Genomic DNA, 18262 nt, shown 5'->3' with positions numbered 1-18262 from the left:
TAGGATATGGTTCAATCAGGTTCGTCCTCCAAATATTTGCTATACTATTTAAGTTTGCCTCATGTGTGAACAGCTCAGAGGTTAGTCAGACTTTTGTGCAGGTGGTTCATTTCAGTTCTCCAATCCTTTATCATTTTAGTTTGTATTTGTTCCACATGCATACACCCCAGGGACTGGGTTGAAAGACTTATGTGTGCCTTTCAAATCTCTTTTCAGTCCTCTAAACCTTAGCTAAACTAGTATGTGTTGGTCCTACATGTGTAACTCAAGGGTTAGGCTAAGACTTGTATGTGCTTATTCACAGAATTAGATGATTCTCTTCTCTCCCTTTCAGCATCCCCCTCAATAATCTATGACCTTCAAGGATCCCTTTCTCTGGTTCCTTTGGCCAGAAAGATGGGGTTTCTCTAAGATTTTAGCTGAAGGTTCCACCCCTGCTACCATGCTGCCCATGACTGGGCATGAGAGAGTATTGCATGACAGAAAGAGAAAAAAAATGCTAGGTAAGTTAGCTCTGTGTAGTTGCTTCTCCAAATTTTGACCCCACTGTACTTGCTTTTGTTTACTTTTCAAAGTCCTCAGGTAGTTGTTTCTGCATTTTGTCCAGAGACTTTAGTTGTAATTAATTACTGGAAGGAATGGGCTAAAGTGGCCTACATCATCATGCTGGTACAGGATCACCTTTGACCCCCTTCCCCCACCACGACCACATAGAAGGTTTCAAATAAGAGAAGTTAGTTGGTTGCTATGTGGGAAGTGATATGACAACAGAGTTGTTGTTGAGTCATTTAATCTGAATTACAGCTAAAGGTGACCTGAACTAAGGGATTGTTACTGGAGTAGAAAACAAAAGTAGATTATGAGTAAGAATTGACAGAATGATAGGAATGATAGGATGTGATAGGTGGTAGAGAGCAGGAGTCACTGGTGAAGGCCTGGTTTTGATTTAGTTTGCCATTTATTTGTCAGTGTTCTTCATTAAAATGGTAAGGATATGAGAGAAAACTTGGGAGATGGGTGGGAAATAAGATTTTCAATTTGAACATGTTAAATTTGGGGTATCCATGGGATAGTGGAGATGTTTATGAGCAGTTTATAGACTCACTAGCATAAAACGGTCGCTCATACTTACAATGAACAAATTAAATTAAAATTTACCTTTAACAGAAGGGTGCTATGGGACTATCTTTCAGTCTAAACTTAGGCTGTTATGATAAGTTTCATTCTCCTTCTGCTTTACGTAGCAACAAGACTTTTGATAAACTACAGGAGTGATTGACATTTCACTTCTCCCCAGTACCATCAGTCATTGTTTAGAATTTAAGTATTACAAACGCAATCCCGAGATTAGTGAAGGCATTGCCATTTTTTGTTCCACTCAGATGTTTTGTTTTTCTCAACTTTGAGACTTTGGAGATTTTATGGATGACAGGATACAAAATGACTGTGTACTTGCAGTTGTGTACGAAGTACTAAAATAATGCCTTTTGATTGATTCAAATTTACATTCACAATGGCCTGATAAAAGGAACTAGTTATTAAAGCTTCATCTGCACATCACAGAAAGTAAGGTAGCAACTAAAAATTGTCAATATATAGAGAGAGGCAAATGAAGGTTTACTAAGTGAAAAGGGCAGAAAAAAGGCTAATGTTTATTGAGTCTTTTGAAGGGCCAGCACTTTCATATCTGTTACATAACAGCACTCAAACTTCATAAAATCACTTGAGATAGATATTATTAGTTCTACTTTAAAGGTGAAGCAACTGAGACTGAGAAAATAGAAACATTTGCTTATTATCAAATGCCTAGTAAAGTCTAGACTCAAACACATGCTGGAGGGTCTTCAAATGAGATGTTGGAAGTTGTTGCTGTTCTGGCTATGCTGTCCTGGCTATGCTAGCCTACAACAGTGAGCAGTTCAATAAAGGATTTGGGAATATCAGATGATTTAGGTATTCCAACTCTGCTGTCATAAAAACCTCGTGGCAAAGTAAGAATTTATGACTAAGGTATTAAAGCAAAGCTTCTATCCATTATTTATGATTGATCAGTTTCATAGCCCTTTTGGCTAGAGGAAAAATTTTCTCTGCTTAATTTTGTCCAAATGTATCAAGGGCTGTTTTTGTAAGGTCCTAGTAAAGACAGGAAACTGTGAAATAAAGGCTCAAATTAAGACTCATGTGATATGCTATTTTGACATCTGAAGAAACTGGAAGGGGCTTGAATGGCCTAACTGTTAAGTTCTTCACCTGTCTTTGCTGCCACAGATATGATTCCCTAGCCAAACAACCCTCCTTATCAAGTAGACCAGATACAGATCCTATGCATCTCATAGTAATAAGTTTCAGTTCCTTGCCAGCCTGTGGAATTATTAAATAATTCTGTCACATCCCTCTGTGGGAACCAGGGGTCACTGCAACCTTTTGTTGCCGTAGATCATCTCCCATTTCACTCTGGTCCTGGGTGCAATCTCTGTGTTTCTCCACATGACATGCAGTGTCCTTTTCTCCTGGGAGGTGGGTTTATGTGACTAATAAATGGATGATGATCTCATCTTCCAGTGTCAGGTTGTGTGTTTGGCCATTCCCATCACCCTAGGGTAGAAGTCTCTCCCTTGTTAATGTAGCGAATATGAGGTGATTAAAACAACACTCATCAAGGAATAATAATGGTTAAGTGAAAATTTTGATGTTTTATTTCATTGGCACAGGAACCATCCAGAGAGTCAGCATATTAGTTCGTTCTCACACTGCTATAAAGAAATACGTGAAACTGGGTGATGTATAATGAAAAGACGTTTCATTGGCTCACGGTTCCACAGGCTGTATGGGAAGCATGGCTGGGGAGGCCTCAGAAAACTTACATTTATGGTGGAAAGTGAAGGGGAAACAAGTATGTCTTACATAACTGGAGCAGGAGGAAGACAGGGAAGCAGGAGTTGCTACACACTCTTAAACAACCAAATCTCATGAGAACTCACTATCATGAGAATAGCAAGGGAGAAATCCACCTTCATGATCCAATCACCTCCCACCAGGGCCCTCTTCCAACACTGGGCACTACAATTCTACATGGGATTTGGATGCGAACACAGATCCAAACCCTATCAGTCAGAGTATCCCTGAAGCTAACCCCAAAAGTGACCTCTTACTTCATGGATGCTCTGAATAAAAGATCAGGGGAAGATGAATAAAAGACTTCAAGAAGCCTATCTTGTTTCACGGTTCCTTCCTTCTAAGAGAAAGGGGAGAAATACATAGGTGAAATCCAGAGTGGTAGATCTGGGAAAAATACAGCATAGTGACTAAAGGTGCAGACTCAGGACTCAGGAACTGGCTTCACTGAGTTCAAATCCTAGCTTCCATACATACTAGTTTTGCACCTTCGGTAAGTTTATTTACATCTCTATGACCTATTTGCAGTACGTGTATAAAAAGGAAACAATTAAACCTAATAATATAATTGGTAAATGTGGTGAAGATCATAGTCCTTTAAATAGCAAAGTACTTACTACAGTGCCTGCTTTTTCCTAAGTGTTATCTGATTAATAATGCTGGTATTTCTGTCAGTAATAGTATTAGAAGTAGAATTATTAGGTAACTATTATGTTGAACCATATTAAAATAACACTTTTTAGTTAAAAATGACATAAAATACAGGCAATTTCTTGTGATCAGCTTCATTCATGTACATATTCTTGGTGTTAACCACTGAGAAGAGAAATTCTGAAACTTCAGGTTATTATTGATTTCTTACTCTGGAGAAGGGTATCTGATATGGTTTGGCTACACGTCCCCACGCAAATCTCATGTCACATTGTAATCCCCACATGTGTGAGGTGGGACCAGGTGGAAGGTGATTAGATCATGGGGCTGCTTTCCCCCATGCAGTTCTCATGATAGTGAGTGAGCTCTCATGATATCTGATGGTTAAAAAGTTGGTGGCAGCTCCCTTCCCCCACCTGCAACCATGGAAGATGTGCCTTGCTTCCCCTTGACCTTCTGCCATAATTGCAAGTTCCCTGAGGCCTCTCCAGGTATGCAGAACTGCGAGCTAATTAAACCTCTTTATGAATTACCCAGTCTTAGGTAATTCTTTCTGGCAGTGAGAATATGGACAAATACACACAATCTCTAATAGTATCCCTAATAGAAGTTCAGTGACCACAGGGCATGAAAGGCATGGTCGGGTTCCTGGGATACAAACAGAGATGGGGACTTGTATACAGACAGAAGTCTCGTATCACCCACTAAGTGATAAAAAGGCTGTAAGCTTTGTGAGGTTCCAAGGGAAGAAAAGAGCTTTGCAGCACACTCAAGCTGTGGTGTGAGCAGCCCTGCCACTGCAGTGTGACCTGGCAGATAAATGATATTAGATGCATCAGTGGTTGGAAAAGATGCCACGGGAACAGCAAGTAAGATAAGGTATCCCTGCGCTCCTGGCAAAGGTAATTAGCACTATCATCAGAAGGAGGTAAAACAGAGAAGAACAAGTTCAGTAACCATCTGGATGCCTCTTGTTATACTTGTGCCTAATTCATGGTAAATGAGCAAGTGCAGCACCGTAGCCTGCGAAGTACATGGTGACTACGGGCATGCAACCCTTCAGAAATGAGAATCTTGGTCAATCTACCCTCCCTCCCCCCCATCCCCGCCCTGCCCAAGGAAGTTACCTAGACCTGCAAAGGGGTCAACTTAGGATGAGGGAGATCTAGAATGGCTAGTAGTTTGTCTTTCCATTACCTATATCTTCTTGCATCTCATGAAATAAGATCTATGTCACTAACCTCTGTTAAAATAACTTCTTAAAGCAAACTTTGTAAGCTCTTTCATAAATTCTTTAACTTAAGCTCTCTTAAAAATTCTCCATTTATTCTAAACTAAGCTAGTTAATAAAAATGAGAAAAAAATGAGAATGTGGAGAAAATTTTGTGATGAGAACAGACTGTAGAGCTCAGCGGTATCTCACATTTTTCCAGTCCTTTCAAGTAAGGCTGATGCGCTTGCTAAATGTAAAATCCTATATTAATTTTCCATATTTTACACTACTGCATCATTTCTGCAATCAGTAGAGTATTGGATAATTTAAAACACTAAAATATGCCATTTTTCTCATGCCGATAAACCAAAGAAAAATCCACTGATAGAGATGATAACAGTGTGAAGAACATGACAGGGAGATCAGAACAGAGGAAATAGCATGCTAATGACATTCAATATTCTCCCTGTGTCAAGTCATCAGCATTTTTATTGCCACTATTTCTCAGCATACACTATTAGAATTTATTGAGTCAATCTGTCTCCATCACCTGTGATATAATATATTTTATTCAATAAGATATGAAATAATATTTATCTTTCAACTCCAATGACTGGCTTTCAGGACAATAACTGCTTATCAACCAAGCATTACAAGAGTAGGAGAAGTTGTACATTTTAATATCTGACCTGAGAGTTGTCATTTTAGCATCTGCACGTTTGGTATTAAGAAGGGTGCAGACTTCAATCCAAGAAATCACTCAGATTCAACAGTTATGGCAAATGATGGCATCAAATTATGTTTTAAATCAGTAGCACGGTGAAGCATACTGCGTGAAGTTGGGGAAGGAAAAGACTCGACTCTGAAGTTGACTCTCCAAGACAGTTGTACTAGAATCTCTATACCAGAAATAAGAATTAAGCTCACGACTGAGCTCATTCATCTCATAAAAAAAAAAAAAAAATGGGAAGGGGAATTTTTTTTTTAAATGTCTCAAATAGCCCTCATTTAAAATTGAGACAGAAATGAATCTGTAAGTTATGTTTTCAAGTTGTCTGTCTGAATCTGGGCCATTCAGAGAAGCACATTGTGTCTGATTTTCCATGTCAGCCACTTGGAAGCAAAACTAGACTGTTGATGGCTGCGTGGTTCGTTGGAGGGCGGCATGTAGGTTTCAGTCATTCGCGCGATGGAGTTAACTAAGTTCCTAACTTTCTGCACCGTTCAGCTCCCTGGTGGTCTGTCACCTCAGGTAATTTTGAGAAAAGAAAGGATTGAGTCTTTTATTCCCCTACGTGCTTTGATAAACATTCATTTCATATCCGCTTTTTTCCAGCTTTCTCCTCAGAAACCCCATGTCAACGTGTGACAAAAAGGTGTCACAGCACTGACATGATTGAGTTGGTATTTGGTGGTTTCACCTCAGAAACGAAGGGGTCCAGAACTCCTGCTGGTAAAAAGCACTAATTCATCTGCTGTTAGCTTTACTCACCAGGAAGTCCCCTCTCCCAGTCAGAGAGCATAGAAGTGCACAGAAGCTACTTCCTGTCAGGCAGTTTATTGCTTGACTGTGTCAACCTATTGCCAACCTGCATGAGTGGGTCAGGCAGCAGGTAAAATACAGAAATATCTGCCTTCCAACAAAATGTTGAGATGTCCTCTCAACACGTGTCCTGGTGACACCGTGTGTGCCAAAGGCAGCCATCTTTACCACTCTCTGCCTCCTTTTTCTTTTTAATTGTAGCCTGAGTTTTATTACAATTAAACAAATTTAAAAAGTCAACTTTCTATGCCCCAATCTACATGTGCTTGTTAATTTTATTGCATATTAGAAGAAAGTGGGAAAATGTGGATTTGAAATCATCGTATTTGAATTTGAATCCCAGTTGAGTTATTTACTGGCTGTTTCATCTTAAGTGAACTCCCTCTGAGCTGCATTCACTTTGTCTTAATGCCTGCCTTTAAGGGCCCATGGTAAAGATAAATGAAATCATATATATAAAGGAATCGCCTCTCTGTGTGACTCATAAGTAGGTGCACTTGCTTTCCTCAGATTGGGCAAAATGAAACAGCTAAACTTTTAGGTTATATTATTCTCTCAAAAGAAAACATAGGAGAGTGTTGCTCGTTGGTTCATTTATTTACTTATTACTGCACAGGAAGAGGGAGACAGGAAGGAGGAAGTGTGGTCAGGAGAGATCATGCATTAACCCCATTGAGAATTGCTCTAAGTGTGTGTGTTGTGTATCCTGCTTATATCTTCTTGGTGTAGCCATTTTAAAAGCACGTCCTTTCTTTACTTTGCCACTGCACAAGACGGTAACAACAAGATTAAAAGGAGTGTATCAGGTTTAATATTTGTCTTGAAGCTTTACTGAAGCCAAAAGAAGGTGTTATATTCCTGGCTTAGTGGGAGAATGCTTGGCACTGCAAACCTCTGCCTCAAATCCTTGGCTGTCCTCCACAGATTTGAGGTTGCTTTGTTGTGTGTGTGTACTTTTGTGTATTGGAGAGGAAGGGGAGGTGCTGGAATTGGGGTGTGTCTTTAGGGAAAGTGAATGGAGTGGGGATATCTGATAAAGAGATGTGCGGGTTTGGATGAGTTCCCAATTCTTGTGCTCGGGCTTCAGGAATAGACAGTCTTATGGAAAAATGTTAGCTCTACCAATCGGAGCAGGTAATACTGTGGCCAAGTGCTTCAACCACAAGGCACTTGACTTATCTGTTGGTGAGGGAGAAGAATATCTATCTTTTGGAAACTAAATGAGGAAATATACATAAGGTACATGGAGCAGTGACTGTTCATCACTCATTACATGTTAGTTTCCTTTTAAAAATGTGGCTTCTTACCTTATATCCTGATAGAATTGAATCAGGGAGAATGACACTGTGACCTCTATTCCCCTTGCAAAAATGCTGAGCAATGAAACAGCCACTTTAGACCTTAAGCTTTCTCATAGACAATCTATCTCAAAACTTCTCTCCCATTAAATAAAACTACACATCCTTGGACCATATGTCCTGATTAGATATTCAAATGATATGGTTCTATGAAACCCAAATGACAACCTTTATTGTATACAAAAATGAACAGTCCAATTAGTCATCAAGACTGAAGCCAGCTCCCAGTCACTCACATGGCCCTAATGGAATGGTAGGTTACTGGATATTTATTTAATGAGTTATTGAGAACCTACAAAGTGCCAGACACTGTTCTAGGTGCTGGGGATACAGAAATAAATAAGAGGTGAGAAGTCCCTGAACTTCAGAGATCACAGGACAGTAATGGAACCATACAAACTATCAAATACCTGCATGAAGTGGTGTCTGGTCCTGGTGAAATTTTCAGAAGAAAACCAAGGCAGGATTCAGGGATAGACAGTAAGAGAGGGGAAAGGTCTACTATGGATAGGAATGGTCAAGGAAGTCATCTTGGAAGAGGTAATATATCTGAGATCTTAATGAAGTGAAGGAGAAATCCAGGCAATGAACTGGAGGAATAATATTTCAGAAAGAAAGGACAAACCAACCTGATACAGGAGAAGACTAATACAAAGAATACTGTGGTTGGGGCTTGAAAGAGCCAACATATGAGGAAGAGAGATCAGACAGGTAGGATATGGATGATAGAGATGTATTAGTCCATTCTCACACTGCCATAAAGAACTACCTGAGATTGGGTAATTTATGAAGAAAAGAGGCTTAATTGACTCACAGTTTCACAGACCTAACAGGAAGCAGGACTCAGGAAACTTACAATCATGGCTGATGGTAAAGGGGAAGCGAACACCTTCTTCACATGGCAGCAGGAGAGAGAGAGTGAAGGGGGAAGTGCCACACACTTTTAAACCATCAGACCTCTTGAGAACTCACTCACTATCACAAGAATGGCAAGGGGAAATCCACCCCCATGATTCAATCACCTGCCACCAGGCCCATCCTCAAATTTGACACGAGATTTGGGCAGGGACACAAATTCAAACCATATCAAGAGATAATCAGGAACCAGAGAGAGCCAGGCAATGTAGACTTGGCTGAACAATGTGGATTTTATCCCAAGTGCAACATAAAGCCATTGCCAGGTTTAGAACCTGAGACTGCTGTTATCTCTTTTATATTTTACCAAAATCACTCCAGCCACTCCATGTAGAATTGACTGTTAGTGAACAATGATGTACACATTTCTGCTGTAAGCATTGTTTAGTCAATGCAGTGTGACTCAATGGTGAGCATGGATTGTGCAGCCCACTCCTTACCAGTGGGCTGACTCTAGGCAAGGTACCAAACTTAGAGCCTTAGTGTTCACATACATAAATTGGGAGGAAGATGACCCACCCCCAAGACTATTCTGAGAAGGTAATAAAGGGCAAATGTGAAATGCTTGGTGATGTGCCTGGAAAATAATAACTGCTCAAAAGTGTTAATTCCTCCTTGCTCCTCATCTAATGACTTCAATTATTCAATTACTTAAGGATAGTTAGCCTTTACCATAAGCAAGCTGCTTTGGTTATTACAGAGGGTATGGGATCTCACGTCTTCCCTTGGAGGACTCTCAGCCCAACAGGATTGGTGGAAGGTAACATGGAAAAGTAGCAGGGCAGATCATTGTTAGCCAACCAGATTAATTGCTAATGTCAAATCATGCACGGAATGAGTTCCAGAGAAATTCAATGGAAAGACAATGACCACAGTAGAGTTGCCAGGGATGCCTTCGAGCCCCTGCAAACCTCAGGGCAGTGAGTGAGGAAAGGGCAGTTCAGGAAGGCACACGTCAAGCAACAAAAGATAGTTAGTGAACAGAGTGGGACAGAAAATGTATTACGCTGGCAGTGGTAGAAGATAACGTTGGAAATATATAATAACTCCAGGCTGTGGAGGCCTTGAGATACTGGGTAAAGATGCTTGGTTTTTTGTTTGTTTGTTTGGCTGGTTGGTTAGTTGGTTGGTTTTTTAGACGGAGTCTCGCTCTGTCACCCAGGCTGGAGGCAATGGCACTGTCCCAGCTCACTGCAGCCTCCGCCTCCCGGGTTCAAACGAATCTTCTGCCTCAGCCTCTCGAGTAGCTGAGACTACAGGCGCATGCCATCACACCTGGCTAGTTTTTGTATTTTTAGTAGAGATGGGGTTTCACTATGTTGGCCTGGCTGGTGTCAAACTCCTGACCTCATGATCCACCCCTTCTCAGCCTCCCAAAGTGTTGGGATTACAGGCATGAGCCACCTCACTGGCTGTTTCATCTTTATATTCCATGACTTGCAATTACCAATACTAAAGGCAATTATCTTGAGTTAGAAACTATTCCATATGTATGTTGTTGAGCTGAGATGAGATGAAGGGACTGATTGCCCTCAGGTGCCACAACGTAAGAGAATCCCATTACTAGTGATGTCTCTGTGTGAACAAACACATCTCTCACTCTGCAACCCTTTAGTTAGACAGGGAGGAGTCATACACAAGGGGTTGTATAGTCAGAGAAGGTGAGGGAGTAGAGCAGGTAGAAAAGAATATAATGAGAAGAGGAGAAGTTTCTGTCCAACCCTGCAGCCAGTGTTTAGTGAACCACCATGCAAACACACAGCCATGGGACCTCATAATGAATTTTTAACACAATAAATCATTGTCATTTATGAAATTGTCACTGGTGAAGAGAATAGCCAAAAGATTCTTTGTTTAATTTCTTTAATGCATATTACCCATCACTAGGTCAAAAACATCATCATAGGTTCTAACACAAATTTCAGAAGGCTGTGTGCTTCTGGACTGACAGCTACCTATTAATAGGTGTCTGGAAAATCCATTTTCTGTTATATTTGTTAATAAATCTTAGTAAAGCATGAATTATAAAGAAATGTAATGTCTTAGCTAAAGAAATCAATAATGCTTTTAAACACAAACTCATCAGTATTAAAGATTATTCCCATTTTTCATTATATTGAGAAAGAAAATGATAATCATATCAATGCATGACATCCATTGAACTAACATGATGTTAAATGCATTGTCTAAAATATTTAAATGCCCTGTACAAATCAGATATTATTTATTTACTGGCCCTCCTCCCAGCAATCCTTCCCCCACATAGATACAATTATTTCCAAAGGGTATTTGAGACAGCTTATACAATATGCATACAATGCACTAAGACAAAAATAGATAAATCAAGAAATCAGAGAATCATGTATTACTATTAAAAATATCATGTCATATAAGTGAGAAAAGGAACAATTAATACATCATCTTCTTTGGAAGTGGTTGCTTTTCATTTCATAATCTAAAATACTCTATAGATACAATCCTATTAATAGTCCTATTTTTTGTCCAAATAATTCATTTTAGAAAAGATTAATATTCAACGAAATATCGAGTAACTTGAGATGACTGTAGAAATATGAAACATTCTGAAAAACAGTTTTCAGAATATCTTGTAGGTCATTTAATCATTATATTTTCACCAGTGCAGGTAAGCAAGCATTAATAATAATACTTGACGACAACAACAACTAAGTCACTGAAATATTGTTTGTGCACGCCAATCCAGAGCCCCAGTTATATTCACATATATTCACAGGGATTCACGCATATGCATATGCTTGTGTTTCAGCAGGCATAGTTCTATGTTTACTTGTTTTGTGTAGAGAGACAAAATTTCCCCAGAAGGCAACTATAGAAGGAGACTATCACATTTCTTAGTTCTTGTGGTGTGCAAGCCAGTACTGCTCCAAGACAAAACTAGACGAGTGGCTTTTTGCCAAAGCAGGATTTGTGCATCGTGTGGCAGCTACTTGTCCTTACCTGTGACCACACCCCAACGTAATTTTAACCAGCTCTGGATTCCTTACAGGTAAAAGTGTGAGCTGGAGACAGTAGTCTCCATGTACTCATGCCACTTAGGGATAAGAACTAGGAGCATGGAAATTGTCCTAATGCTTTTATAAGGAATGCATAGCTATAAAGTGTTCCAATGCCACCCACTACTCATTCATCCAATCAAAGAATACGATCCACAGAAGTCCCTCAAGAAAGTAAAGTATAATTTTCTTAAAGCATCCTAAAATTTAGTGGTAGATTTGGCCTTCGTGGTGAATTTCACTTTAAATATTTATTACAGAGTATTGCTATTTTTTCCCCTCTTTTTCCTGTTGATCTTCAAAGGAGCATATTTTATTAACAAACCATGGTTATAAAATATGAAATCAAGATCACCTACTGCAGAGAAGAAGCCAAACATCACTAAAAAGGATTAGTTTCTTTCACTGTCTAGAAATTTTTCATGGAAGACCTTGGCTGGCCTTCTGATATTAAAACTTCCTAACAAGTATTACACAGGAGTTTTAAATTAGAACTTGCTGTCACAGAGACAGTTATAAACTGTTAAATATGTCCTTTCAATGCTAAGCTCCTGTAAAGTATGCACATGGCCACAGCCAAGAGGCTCCTGACAAGTAGCAGGGTGAGATCACAGAGACGTTTGCAAGCTGCCTGCAAGGTCCTGCAGGTGGCCCTGTGTTGTATGTGTCTGTGCACGAGTGTGTGTGCATGCTCAAAAGAAGCTACACATTTCTGCTTCTCAAATCAGATATTTCCTTCCAATGAAAACTTCTAATAAAAATGCATACCACATTTTGTAATGGTATCTGCCAACCAAAGAGCAATGTTAAAACTCACGTTTCATGCATTGGACTAATTTAATGTTGCGTTTTCTCAAGTAGCAAGAACATAAAACATCATTCTATCCTATCATTACAGATAGAGTAGAGACTCATAATTTTACACACTGTATAAGTTATGGGTCATCCTTTAAAAAAGTGTTTTTATTATTTCTTTATCATTCTTTTTTACAAAACAAAAATGTAATGTACGAGGTCAATGGCACATCATAGAAATTGGGCAGGGAAGAGGGAAGAGAAAGAAAACTTAACTTTTTACTTCTTTTATTCCATGTTTTATTTTGTTTATTTGACATTTTCCAACAGCGAAAGTCTCCTCCAAGAGCTTGTTCTGGAGGTTGCACAATGGACTCTGCTTTTTCCTATCTGACCAGTAGAGCCCATAATTAGTACTTAATTATAGTTTATATGGCCACTTTGACCAGAAAGAAAAGAGTAGCTTTGTTACAGTCAATGAAGTATTTAAAGCTATGCCCAGGATGAGGATGGGTTTATTAAACACTTGGGTAAGCAATAATAAACTTACATTGATTGGGAAACTCGATACATTTCTTTCATGTGCTACTTACAAAAAAAAAAAATCCAAGTGGAATTGAAAATAGGGGCCCTGTTTGAACATACTAACAGTACCCAATTCTCTGCAAGGCCAACAGACTCTCCAAAAACACGAGATATTCCTACATCATGCTGACTTTGACAAAAAGGATGGACACAGCTTAGATTACAAAATAATAAGTAATATGTCTTGAGAGCCAGGCCCAGGCTCAGCACTTTACCCGTGGATAAAGGTTAAGTAAATTGCCCAAGGTCACAGAAAAATAATTCACACCAAGGGAGTTATATTTTACAACAGGATCACTTAAACTCTAAGTTTCTAAATTTACTTTCTTTAGACTTATGTAAAGAAGGATGCTGTTTGTGTGAATGTGAGCTTTTTTTAAAAAAAAAATAATAATTCAAATCATTCTTGGATGGCCTTTCTTCCAAAAGGAAACCTTGTTAGGAGACAGCATCCCCTTCTGTCTATAGAAACCAGAGAGACTGGATGCTCATTTTCCCAGCTTCCCCTGTTGTAGGGGCACAAGTACGTGCCCTTGGGCCAGCCAGTAGCATCCCAGGACATGAATCGGGGGCCAATGACGCTCACAGGTGGAGCAGAGAACCATTCATTTTGGCAGCAGCAGATGCAGCAGTAGCAACATCTAATTACCTAGGTGTGGAGGGAGCTGAGGTGCCAGAAATGGTGTGTAGGTGACAGGAGACAGAGCCAGGAGGGTTTGGTGATGGTGGACAATGTGCTGCAGTATCTGTGCTCATCAGGGCAAGAGTGATGTGCTTACAAGCCTGGTCCTGACTGCTGCCCACCTTCTATTTGCCTCTATTTTCTATGCCTGCTGCTCCATTCTTCCCATTTCTCTGGTGGCTCAAAAAGCATGTGTTCCCTGTTTAAACCCACTAGCTTTGGTTTGATGCTTGCAACTGACATCTCTGGTAAGCACTAGATAGATAATAAGGTATTGTGTTCATCTATTTCAGCATTCAACAAAATAATAGAGTTTGTTGCATTTTGCAGAACAAGATGAATTTTAATACTTGGAGTCCAAAGAATGACATTTAAAGTTTCGTTATTTCTGAACGGCATCTCACCCCTAGCAATCCAGCTTAATGCATGTATGGATAAAGGCAAGCACTCTAAGCCCGCTACTTTTGAGCCTGCACACCCTCTGACAAGGGAAGCCTGCACACCCTCTGACAAGAAGGACGTCAACATTGTCATGTTTTTTAGTTCTCTCCCAGGTGAACTAAAGGAGAAACACTGCTTGAGCAAAGGGTTAGAATGAAAATGAAACTGGATAACATAAAATGCAAACCACTTCCTTCTACTTCCTTTCTTAACTCTATTTTTTTTTAGTACCAAAAAAATCACCATCAATACCTCTACAATACTCATTCATTCATCCCTTCATTTATTGTTTGCCTTGGATGAGCCATGACTATGTCTGCTTAACAGGAAATGTGGGAGCAGACAGCAGAATAACGATCCCACAAATACAGTGTCAAACGGTTCCACGAGCTCCAAAGGAGAAGTCGTGGGGAGTTTGACTATTTATGATTGGAGGGGGCATCTGGTCTAAAATGGAATGTCCTGAAAGAATTTCTGGAAGAAATTGCATAGGAACAGAGAGGTTACTTAGGTATTATTAATTATTAATAGTTCTTTAGATATTATTAGTTATTAATAACTATTTATTATTAATAGTTGCTGCCATAATAAATTGATGCAAACTTAGTGACTTAAAACAATATGTATGTCTTATATCCCTGGAGGTCAGAGTTGGAAGCGAGTCACATTGGGCTAAAATCAAGGTATGGACGGGACTCGTTTCTTAAGACTCTAAGGACAATTCATTCCCTTGCCTTTTCCGGTGTCTGAGGCTAGGTGGGTTCCTTGGCTCATGGCTCCTTCCTCCATCTTCAAAGCCAGCAGTGTAGCATCTGCTCTCCTTTCTGACCTCTGCTTCCATCCTTACATCTTCTGTATCTCATTCTGACCCCCCTCCTGCCTCTTTCTCATAAGAAACCTTATGATTACATTGGGACCACCTGGAGAATCCAGGATAATCTCCTTCTATCAAAATCCCTAACTGAAGCACATCTGCAAAGTTCCTTTCAGCGTGTATGGTAACATACTCACAGGTTCCAGAGGTCAGGATGCAGAAGGAGCATTCTGAGCAAAGGGAATAGCCTGTGCTAAGGCACTGAGACAGGCTGGGGAGTGGTGTATTCGAGCAATGAAAGGTCAAGTGGAGAAAATTAGGAAGAATGTGTTATGAAAGAGCTTAACAGGAAACAAAAGCAGGCCAATTGGCACAGGGCCAATGTTCACCATCTTCTACGAGGTCCTTATGAATTTTGTAGAGAGAACATTTTTCTGATCACCTGTGGTTTTCACTTCCTTGATTATATGAATTAATTTAGTTTAAGCATTATCTCACTTTTCTGTGCACACTGCACTGGACCTTTGGTGTTTGTGTATTTAGAAAACTTTGGTGTACATTTTTGTTTGTTCATTTTTAGTATGTGAAGAGGTCATTGGGAGGTATAATATGTTTGGAGTACAAAATGAAATAATAACATCAATTCAATACATTGTTACAATTCTGAGCTTCTTCCTATAAGTCTCAGGGAACCAATTCTTCTCCAGATATCCTCAAAGAGTCATTCCAGGAATATTCGCTCAATTTGTTTTAAAAAAGATACTGGTGACTTTGGCATTGGCAAGAAGCGTAGTTTGAGGTTTAGACCAAAAACTCATCTTCATCAGGATGTCTGCCATGTCATTGAATGTCCTTCAGCTCTTTACAAAGTCATTTTCCAAACTTGGCTCTCGTCATGATTCTATTTCATCAGCCACCCATCTAGCTGGGTTGGTCAGGAACTTGATTGTCCTTCTTAATTCCCTTTTCTCACTAATGTCTGTCTCTTATCTATTACCAAGACCTGTTGATTCAACCTCCTACATATCCCTTAAAAATTACTCATTTTTCTTCATCTTCACTGCTATTGTAGCCCATACTCTCTTTCACTAGAACTACCAAAAGTCTTCCATTTCTTTATATGTAGCAAGCTTCTGTCTTTCCCCAGGACCTTTGCACATGCTCCTCTCATCACATAGTTGACTCGGATTTTCGACCTCAGCTCTATAATCATATCCTTAAGGAAGATGTAGTTGACCTTCCCATCTAAATCCGCTCCTTTTATTATATGTATTTATGAGTCCTTCTTCTTTTTTTTTAAACACATTATTTAGTGTAAAATTTAAGTTTATTTAATGGATAATTTATTTAATATCTATCTTTCCCACTAGGCTATAACTTGCATAAGAGTAAGACTCTATTTTGTTCATTAGTACACCCACCATCTTGCACAGAATTAGACATATAATGATACATATAATCATATATTTTGTTAATGAATAAATAAATTAGTAGCTCAGATAATCATAATAACATTTAACCTAAGTGAGGAATCAACAAACTTTTTTGTGGAGACTAGATAGATAGTAAATATTTCAGGTCCTGTGCTCTTTACAGTCTCTGTGGCAACAATTCACTATGCCATCATAGTGGGAAATGAACTACAGGTAATCTGTAACCAAAAGGGCATGGCTGTGTCCCAATAAACTGTATTAACAAAAACAGGCTGCAGGCTGAATTTGGTCCAAGGGCTTACTTAGTTTGCTGATCCCTAATCTAGGCTATTGAGTCCTTAAATGATTCCATGTAAAGAACATCACATTGTTCTTTTGGACTCTGCTTCCACCTTTGACAAGGGTCAAAGAGTTCTCCAATTCACATTACTAAATAGTACTTTTAGCATCCTCAGCTTAATAGGAACTGCATTTAAATTTTAGAGGCTCTCATGGTTTCCTTCTAGAAAAATGAGTGAATGTTCGCTTTTATTTTCACCAAATGGCCATACCTGGTGGTTTCCTAAACCAAAGGAAGTCAATAGTGAGGGCACTGAGGGTTTCACCTTCAGAAAACTAAGGTAGTAGCTACTGCCAAATGACACTAAGCTAATGGAAAATAGTTTTTCAGTAACATTACTATTCATGAATGACTGCTCCCTCTCATCTCAATGGGTGTGGATTGTATTTCCCCACTCCACGGTCAAATGTCTTGCTTTGGCCAGTGTGTTCCAGTGTCAGGTGTCAACTCCAAGCCAATGCTTTAAGAGATTGTGCTGCTTTTCTCTTGCCTGTGACGGACACCAACGTTCTAGATTGAGATAGATCTATCATCCTTGAGCCCAAGGAGAAGACAACTTGGAGTACAATTGCAGCCTACAAATAATGACTATGTAATAGAAGTAAGAAATACATGTCTTGTTTTCATAGCCATTGATTTAATGGAGTCATTAGTTACTGTGTCTTACCATAGCCTATACTGACCAATAAACTGGAAATTTCCTGTTAGTCCATTTGAGCTATTATAAAGGAATACCTGAGGCTGGGTAATTTATAAAGGAAAGAGGTAATTGGCTCATCGTTCTGCAGGATGTACAAGCATGGTGCTGGCATCTGCTCAGCATCTGTAGAGGCCTCGGGGAGCCTTTTACTTATGATGGAGGCTAAGTGGGAGCAGGTAGTCAGTCACATGACAAGAAAACTAGCAAAAGAGAGAAGGGGGAGGTGCCACAAACTTTTAAACAACCAGATCTATCGCTTCTCAACCTTTTGGCTAAGATCAAGTGTAGTATCTGTTCTTATCAGTTTAATATCTGATACATCCTTCATCCAAGGACAATATATTAAATAGATTTTGGAGCAGAGAGATGGAATAGAAGCTTGCTCCATCCACTCCATGCATCGACCTGGTACTGCAGTACCTCCAGGAACAGTGCACCCCCTCAGGGTATTAAAAAAATAAAATAAACAACCAGATTTCAGGTGAACTCAGAGCAAGAACTCACTCATCACCAAGAGGATGATGCAAAGCTATTCATAAGGGATCCATCCCAATGACCTAAACACCTCCCGCCATGTCCTGTCTGTCACACTGGGAATTCCACTTCAACGTGAGGTTTGGAAGGGACGAACATCCAAACCACGCTACCTCCCTACTCAAACATAACACATCATATTTAGAAAAGTCATTGTTGTTGAGGCATCACTATATTCTACATTGATTTGAGAAGGCCCCTAATTATAGCCAGCAGTCATATGATGAGATTAAATTGAATTGACGAACAGATTACATAACAAAGGGGACAAAACATGTTTTGTGAAAACACACTTTAAAAATTGAACCTAGGCTGGGTGTGGTGGCTCACG

General features: G+C 39.5%; 1 non-coding gene across 1 annotated transcript; it reads left to right on the top strand.

The window, feature by feature from the left end:
- The first annotated feature begins 17649 nt into the window (after positions 1-17649).
- LOC115897972 lies at positions 17650-17839 on the top strand. The gene has a single exon (XR_004057743.1). It is a non-coding gene; the product is annotated as a U2 spliceosomal RNA (small nuclear RNA).
- The last annotated feature ends 423 nt before the right edge of the window (positions 17840-18262 follow it).

Source organism: Rhinopithecus roxellana, chromosome 5 (assembly GCF_007565055.1).
Source record: "Rhinopithecus roxellana isolate Shanxi Qingling chromosome 5, ASM756505v1, whole genome shotgun sequence".
NCBI lineage: Eukaryota > Metazoa > Chordata > Mammalia > Primates > Cercopithecidae > Rhinopithecus > Rhinopithecus roxellana.
This window is presented reverse-complemented; position numbering and strand designations above follow the sequence as displayed.